Below are 8,144 nucleotides of genomic sequence, written 5' to 3' on the forward strand. Positions count from 1 at the left end.
TCAGCAGGTTCCATTTTCCTGGTGAGCCAGAACACATGAGCATTTGTCCCATGGTGTGTTATTGGTACAACAGCTGCAAGAAAAGCTATGCCTTCATTTGGAGTGGTGCTGAATCCTATGCCAGGGAAGAGTTTTCCCTCATGAGTGGGGAAACTGTAAATTAGGGGTTTTCCCTAATTACTGGAAATTTCCAAAAGGTAACAGAGAAAAGCCAGTGCTCCTGTGCCCACAGGGAAAACAGAGATCCACAAAGAGTGAAAACCCGGTTGTAGGTCATTGTTCATCTTTGTTCACCCCACAAGCCTCTCTCTCTTATTCCTCCTTTCTGCAGCCCCTCTGTTCCTCTTCCATACCCAGCATCCCCACTGGGACATTCCCTATACATTGTGTTCCCAGTAGTCATCTTCCGACCATCATTCCTTGTGTTCTGCACCCAGATTCATTTCAGGCACCTCACCTTCTGCCTTTCCATTATTCAGCTCCCTTGTTTTAAACCTCACATTCCTCTTCTCATCCATGACCCATACAATTTGCTTTCCACGGTCCCCTTCATCTGCTTTCCTCTGTCACCCACACTGAGCCCCTACATCCTACACTGCCCCATTCCGAAGTTTGCTCTCCCTTCATCCACTACGTCTGTTTCTGCTTTAAAAACTTTGAATCTCTAACCCCTCCTCCTTGTGAGTTGTTCACTCATTTACCTGTGTCTGGACGTTCTTTAGATCAAGGTCATTCCAGATTCTTCAAAGGAGATACTGGCCAGGCTGATGTGTGCAATCATAACAGTCCTGCTGTTGCCCCCTAATGAGTCCTAGAGGGATGCGAGTTGATGTGGCAAGTACAGACACAACAGGGACTTGCTGCTCGGTGGCTGTGTATCCCCGTGATTCATCGAGATTCTGGTGGAGAATCCCAATTAGGAGTGAAGGAAGTGCTGGTAAAAGACCATTCATTAGAGTCCTCTCTCCATCAACAGCACAATCAATAAGTAATTAACTGTCTACAAAAGAAGAATTTTTGTAATTGCCACAAACGTGCTGGCAGCTTCTCAGCCCTGCTCACAACAGAAGCCGGCCTTGTTCTCCATCCCTTCTCCTCCTCTAGCAATCACATCCGTCATGCAGTGGTAGCTCAGCTTCGAGGCTTGAGGCAAGGCTCATAAATGAGGTTGTAAACTATCCATACAAGAACCAGTGTTGCAAAGAGTGTGTCTGCAGCCTAAGGAAGAGACAACTGATGACAGCACATAGTCACGCTCAGTCTTTCTTCCTCCTGCTCCAACAGCATCCGAATTTATTGCCCAATTTCAGCTAAATCTGATAGAAAGGATGAAACATTCAGAGACAGTAAGTTGATTCAAATAGGGAAAAAAACACTGGTCACCTGTGAGCTTAGAGACTTACAACTCAAATCTATAGGATGTCCTTAACCCTTACCTATAGGATGTCCTACCTGGAGATCTGGTCTGAGATGCCTTGTATCCAGCCTCTATGGAGGAGGCATAATGGGAAATAGGGAGCCTGAGTCTGCCCACTAAAATGTAGGATCAACTCAACGCTCTGTAGATCTAAGGACCCAGTGCAATTCTCATACTAACCCCTCATTTCTTGCCTTACAGACCCTTATCAAAAGCCCCTCTCTAGGTTTCTTGTCAGCCCTTTTAGGCACTAGGAGCTGCTCTAACATCTCCCTGGAGCCTTCTCTCTCCAGGCTGGACAAGCCCAGCTCTCTCAGCCTGTCTCCATAGTCTGCCAGTCCTCTCACATTCAGCACTGTCACCTTCCAAGTGGGTGATGTGTGGCCTCTGGGATGGGCAGTTCTAGTCACTTGCCAAAAGCATTCATCTAAGCAGGGGAAAGCAATTCTATTGCTAAGCCATTTGGTTAAAAAAAGGGAAGGATGTTACCTGGGTTGTTCCATGATCAAAAACCATGTTAAATACCAATGTTTTTTCTCAGGATCTGTTAGTTTGCAAGATGTCATCTGGATCTTCACTTGGATCCACCAGGACCACCCTCTGTTTTGAGATACAGTCAGAAGAACTGTTATGTCTGGGTTTGGTTAACAGCCTGGCACTACCACCATCACATCTCTTGGCCAGAGGAACGTTGCGTTAGAGCTTTGTGTCGAACACACACATCACACACACAATTCTGAGGCCAACAGGGTTATTTTGCAACCAATGTCACAACCTCTGTAATTTGGAGAACCAGTTGTTGCTGCAAAATGCTTTGAAGGTCTGTTGTGCAGCGAAACAGTCACTGGCATTGGGTAATAGTGGTGGTTGCAGAGATGGGACATCCAACCAACCCCTATACCAACAGGAGGGGACAGGACCTCTTACCTCAATTTCCAGCCAACATTCAGACAGAAGAGGCATTCAAGAAAATCCCTCAGGATCAAAAGTGTCTGAAGTCATCTTCCAAAGCCTTTCCTGCACAAGGACTGACAGAAGTATCTGCATTGCTCATGGGCAGATTCCATTTCTGGCTATTATTAAGGAAAAAACTAAGGTGGGAGAGGCATTGCAGCAGGTTACGGAACTGGTTCTGATTCTTTGCAGTCCCTTAGGGTCTATTTTAGTACATAATTGTCACAGTATGTAATTACTGTGGAGAATGGTATTATTTCTCTATTGAAATGGCTCAGAAGGAGGTGCTCAAGCCTCAAGGAAAGGGACTGAGAGCCCTGTACCTCCTACTCCCAGAGCAGATTTCACTCTCTCAGGCACACAGCTCATTAGATAAGCAATTAGAGCATGGCTCAACCACCACTCGACCTACAGAACAACTGCACTAGGCGAGTACCCAGGACTAGAAACAGCCATGGGTGTTCAGGAATGTTAAGACTTCAGCCTCTTTTGCATTTCCTGCTAAACTCTAAGTCTCTTAAATGAGTACCTCCTTAAAACCTGAAGCAACACAAGAACAAATTCCAAAGGGAATTCTTGGCTTTATCCTCAGCAGAGGCATTTGCTTGCAAAAGATGGGCTGACATGTAATCATGTGCACATGCAAGTGTGACAGCCAAGTGCAGGGCTTGGAGAATGAGGTCAGCATGTTTCCTTTGGAGATATGCTCTGAAACACTTTCATGCTCCTTTGCCTGAGTCCTTATAACATCCAGATTTAGCTTGCAGTGTATCCATGGATCCAAAAGAGTCCTTCTCTTCCAGGCTGAGGCTAGCACCTTGTCTAAGGCGCAGTGGTCTGCAAGTACACATCTGCTATTGCATGGAAGCATTAAAATGCAACAAGACACTAACAGAGTCAGTTTTGAGTTTGGATTAATAAGCAGATAGAAGCTGTTCTAAATGAGTCTGGCTGGGAATAAAAATAGCAGGAAACATGGATATAAATCATAATACACCAAGAAATCCAAGTACTTCAACTGCCCAGTCAATTAATCTGCTTTTGTAATTACACTTATTTGCATTATTAAGAGAATCACATTCTCATAGATAGGAGTTACTCAGACTAACGTAATGCATGTTCTCTTCCCAGCTTTCCATTAGAGAAAATAGATCCCAGGGCAGATGATGCAAGTCTGAATAAGTGGCATAAAAACAAAGCTGATATCCTTGTGAGGTTAATGGCTGCCTTAAAACAAAGAAAAGGAGGGGAGAAGGGGGGAATGTTTCACCAGTAAGGTGCTGAACACAAATTGCATCTGTGAGATAATCCATAAAGAGAAGAGATTCATGTTCTCTTTGCTTCTGAGGGCTGCGATCATTTGACAGTTGTGTGGAGACAAGATGTATTACAGAATTAGTGTGCATTCAGATAAGGTTCAGGGGAAGAGCAGCTGAAGCATGATAGGAAATAATGGGATGGAAAAGAAGGTAAATAACAAAGGCTAAATAAAAATGTGTAAATAGATGTAGCAATATGGGAAGATAAGTAGGGACCTTCCTGCGGTCCTTGCCTCTTAAAAAGAGGAGGAAGAGGTGAAAGATGCAGAACTGAAGGAAAGAAGTACCATTTGCACAGGAGGCTGCATCCTGCTGTGTCCCAGCCAGGACAGGAGTTCTGCAGAGTCTGAAAGCAAGTGTTTGCATGTGAATGAGAAGAGCCAGAGTCTCATGGTGGCCTAGCTGGTACCAGGCAGAGCCCCCTGTCCCCATCGTGGGGACTCTGCAGTCCAATGCCCAACACAACCCACAGCTCACCTGGCAACAAGGGCAGCTCCCTCCTTCTCTTCTGCTTCATTGATGGGATGGATGCAAAGGGCCACCCGCACACACAGCACATACACACACGTGGTTTATGTGTGCTGAGGCTGCCCAGATTTACCTGCAACAGGTCTCAGCACCACTAATAGCTACAGCTTCTCACTGCATCGCCTCCACTGATTCATCTTAAAATCATGAATCAACTAGGCTGGAAAAGACCTTTAAGCTCATCAAATCCAACCATTACTCCAGGACTGCCAAGTCCACCCCTAAACCATGTCACTAAGGACCTCATCTACATGATTTATCAACACATCCAGGGATGATGACTCCAGCACTGCCCTGGGCAGCCTGTTCCAATGCCTGAGCACCCTTTGGGTGAAGAAATGTTTCCCAATATCAAGCCTAAACTTCCCCTGGTGCAGCTTGAGGCTATTAGATACCTGGGAAAAGAGACAGACGCTCACCACACTCCAGCCACTGTTACAGAGAGCTATAAGGTCCCCTGTGAGCCTTCTCTTCTCCAGACTAAACCCCAGCTCCCTCAGCCATTCCTTATCAGGTTTGTGCTCCAGGCTTAGGGCTTAGAGAGTTTAAGGAAGTTTATGAAGTCCAAACCAGTTAATTCTCCCAGGATTTGCACTTTTATCTGGACAAATCCTTCCTCCCTCTTCCCCTCTTTCCATCTCTAACGCAGCAAGACTCCAACTCATTGACAGAGGCGGCAGCAGAATGAACTCAGTCGTATCATTGCTGCTGCCAGCAAGAACCTTCAGGGGTCTGGGACTATGCTACCAACAGCCATAGAGCTGAGCATGCTTATAGATTCCCCCAGTGTTCCCAAAACACTGATTAAAGTTACCTGTGACAAAGAAAGGGAATTGCATTTCACTAAGTACCCATTTTGTTTAAGCCCAGGTAGCGCTATTATGAGCCTGTTCAACCAGATCAGAGCAAGTTGGCCCTGATCTGTGCAGGTCCTGCAGGGTTCCTTGGAAACTGGAATTCATCTAAGGACCAGAGTGATTATAAAGGAGCAATTAAGTGCCAGTGCCTTGTGCCACAACTCAATCAGTCAGAAACACAGTGCCCTGCTTTGAAACATGGGCAATTTGACATGAAGAATTAAAACACAGTGTCTATTTGTCAGTATTAACAAGAACAGATGTACTTCTGTCCTGTTTAGTCTGTAAGTGAAACAATAGAGAAAATGCAGCATCAGGGATCAGCTATGGGGTTAATTGTGCCCCTGAAGCTGGGGTGTTGGCTCACTGCAGCTGTGGATGAGCTGCACAATCCCGAAGCTGTGTGCCTGGTGAAGGGTCTATTCAAAATCCCACCTAAAAGCTGTCTTTGGGATCTAAGCTAATAACAGATATTGGAAAAATTCTATTTTCACCTTTCCACGGCTGTTTTTCCCTTTCATAAAATACAGCAGCATCCCCTTAGCAGCTCCTGACAGGAGAGTTGATGCTGATGGAACACTGCATAATGCACAGAAATGATGCCCCATCAGGAGGGTGTGCAATTATTGAAAGAGACTTGTTCTACAGCCCCACCAGGCGCAAGCAACCGGTTTCTATAGGAACCAGATTTATTTTCACAATAACAAGCTCCATGCCAATTTAACGAGGGTTTCACAAACAGCTCCCAGTCCCAAGCACTGCAAGCAGAGCTTTTGCAGCAGTTCCATCAACAGCGAAGGAACATTTCCTCACTGTGAACATCTTTGAGTACACGGAGAGCTCCTTGGCTTTGGGTAGCTTTTAATAGACCCAGGAATGTAACAAATAGATTCACTTCATCATCTCCCTAAACACAGCTGAGTGACACTCTTATGAGCATCTCATTCCCATGGGCTGAACTCATCTCTTAGAAGCATTTAAAGATATCATCTTGCACAGCATAATCCCAGATGTGCAGGAGCAGGGATAGTGCAAGTCTCCCTTAGACAGTCTTACCTTCCAGAATAACCCAGTTCATCACTGTATTGGGAACCCCAGCCACTGAGGGTATGAAAACAACCCCAAATAAGCAGCATGTGGAGACAGGTCACATCAAGTACTAAGGCTTTCCCTTGCATTAGAGAGGAATGCAAGACATTCTAGGTATTATTATTTTAAAGCAATTCCACTTTGAGCAGAGGTTTCTGAATCTGACCCAGTCATGTTTCAGCATATTATGAGTTTAATGGAGAGCCACAGGGTTGAAAGGCTGAAACTTGGGAAAGGATTACAGTTTCAAAGGGCTCCTCTGATCAACACAGAGATGATGCTGAGGTCCTGCAACAACGGCAAGGACTATAACCCCAGCTGCTTATGAGCACATACCTCAGATCCCACAGATGCACACACTGAAAATCCCTTTCTGAAGAGAACTAACGACCCCAACTGCAGGGTTACCCCATTCATCTGCACTGGGCTTTTTCCTCCCCACCTGTGACAGGGCTGCAGGAAGCAGAGTGCTAACACTGCATGGTGAAAGAGGTCAGGATAAGCTAAATGACCCACTTGCAAGCCCAAATCCTTTACATGCAAGTCCACCTCCATGCCACAGCCTTCACTTTGTGCCCAGATGCCAGATTCACAGACTGGTTTGGGTTGGAAGGGACCTTAAAGCTCCTCCAGTTCCAACCCTCTCCATCCTTCCACTAGGGCAGGTTGCTGCAAGCCCCATCCAAGCTGGCCTTCAACACTGCCAGGGATGGGGCAGCCACAGCTTCTCTGGGCACCCTGTGCCAGCGCCTCAGCACCCTCACAGGGAAGGATTTCTTCCTCATCTCAATCTCCCCTCTGTCAGTTTAAAACCATTGCCCTTTGTCCTGTCCCTACAGGCCCTTGTTAAATGCCCCTCTCCAGATTTTCTTGTCTGCCCCTTTAGGTATTAGAAGCCTCCTCTTCTCCAGGCTGAACAAGCCCAGCTCTCTCATCCTGTCTCCATAGCAGAGGTGCTCCAGCCCTCGGAGCATCTTTGCGACAGCTCCACGTCCCTTAGGATCAAACACACAACACAAGCAGGTAGAGGGGCCCACAGCTCCACCAAAAGCTGAGCAACAAGCACCCTGGCCCTCCAGTCCTGCACAAGAAGTGACAACCACCTTTAAGAGCACAGGAAACAGTATGCTCCCTCCCTGAGCCAAGTGTAAGCTTCCACTGTATTGTCACCTCACACAGAGCGGCATTTCACAGCTCCTGCATTCAGGAAGGCAATCACTTGTACTGTCAGTCCATTCTTTACAACCTATGAAAACAAAACACAACAAGATCACTTTTTCTCTTCATTATTTATTGACAGTAAACGAGTCAAACCTCATAAAAGTGACATAAAAAAACATTAGAATTTAAGGAGTTAAAACTTAGTATAGCAAGTGAACAGCACTTGCTCTGTGAAGTCTGCATGAAGGACTGGAGGTGGTTATAAAAGGTCATGAGAATGTTTATTACAGATTCAAATAGACTGAAAGTGAAGACTAGCCCAGGATTATAGGAACTGCTCCAGTTAATCTTGCTATATAAGAACAATCATTTAAAATACTTCAGACAATACTTTAACACACAGTGACATCCTATCCCACTTAATGCTTGCTTCCCTCCCTCCCCTTGCCCGAATTCTTGACCCTTAAAGGCATTCAGTGAAGTACAACTGCTGCTGGAAGCCTTTCCCCCACTTATACATCTCTCTATACAGTACCTACAAACCCACATCTGTTCTGACCATCCTTCAGAGCCCTCATAGGGGCCACAAGCTGAAATCCAGAGGCACCGAGTACTCGAAGCTACACCCAGCAACACAGATTCAATCCAATGAGACCCCTCCTCCTCCACTCTACAAGTCCTGGTGTTATTCTGAGCTATACCAAATAAGACTGCTTTACCAAATTCATACCCATAAAGCACTTTCAGTAGCACATGATTTCCAAAAAGCATTTGAAGTAGGGAACATTACAGAAAACACACAGTAAGTGAAGGAAGCAG

This window comes from Neopsephotus bourkii, unplaced genomic scaffold (genome assembly GCF_033783945.1).
Source record: "Neopsephotus bourkii isolate Nb327-2 ecotype Australia unplaced genomic scaffold, CSIRO-AGI_Nbou_v1 NB_882, whole genome shotgun sequence".
NCBI lineage: Eukaryota > Metazoa > Chordata > Aves > Psittaciformes > Psittacidae > Neopsephotus > Neopsephotus bourkii.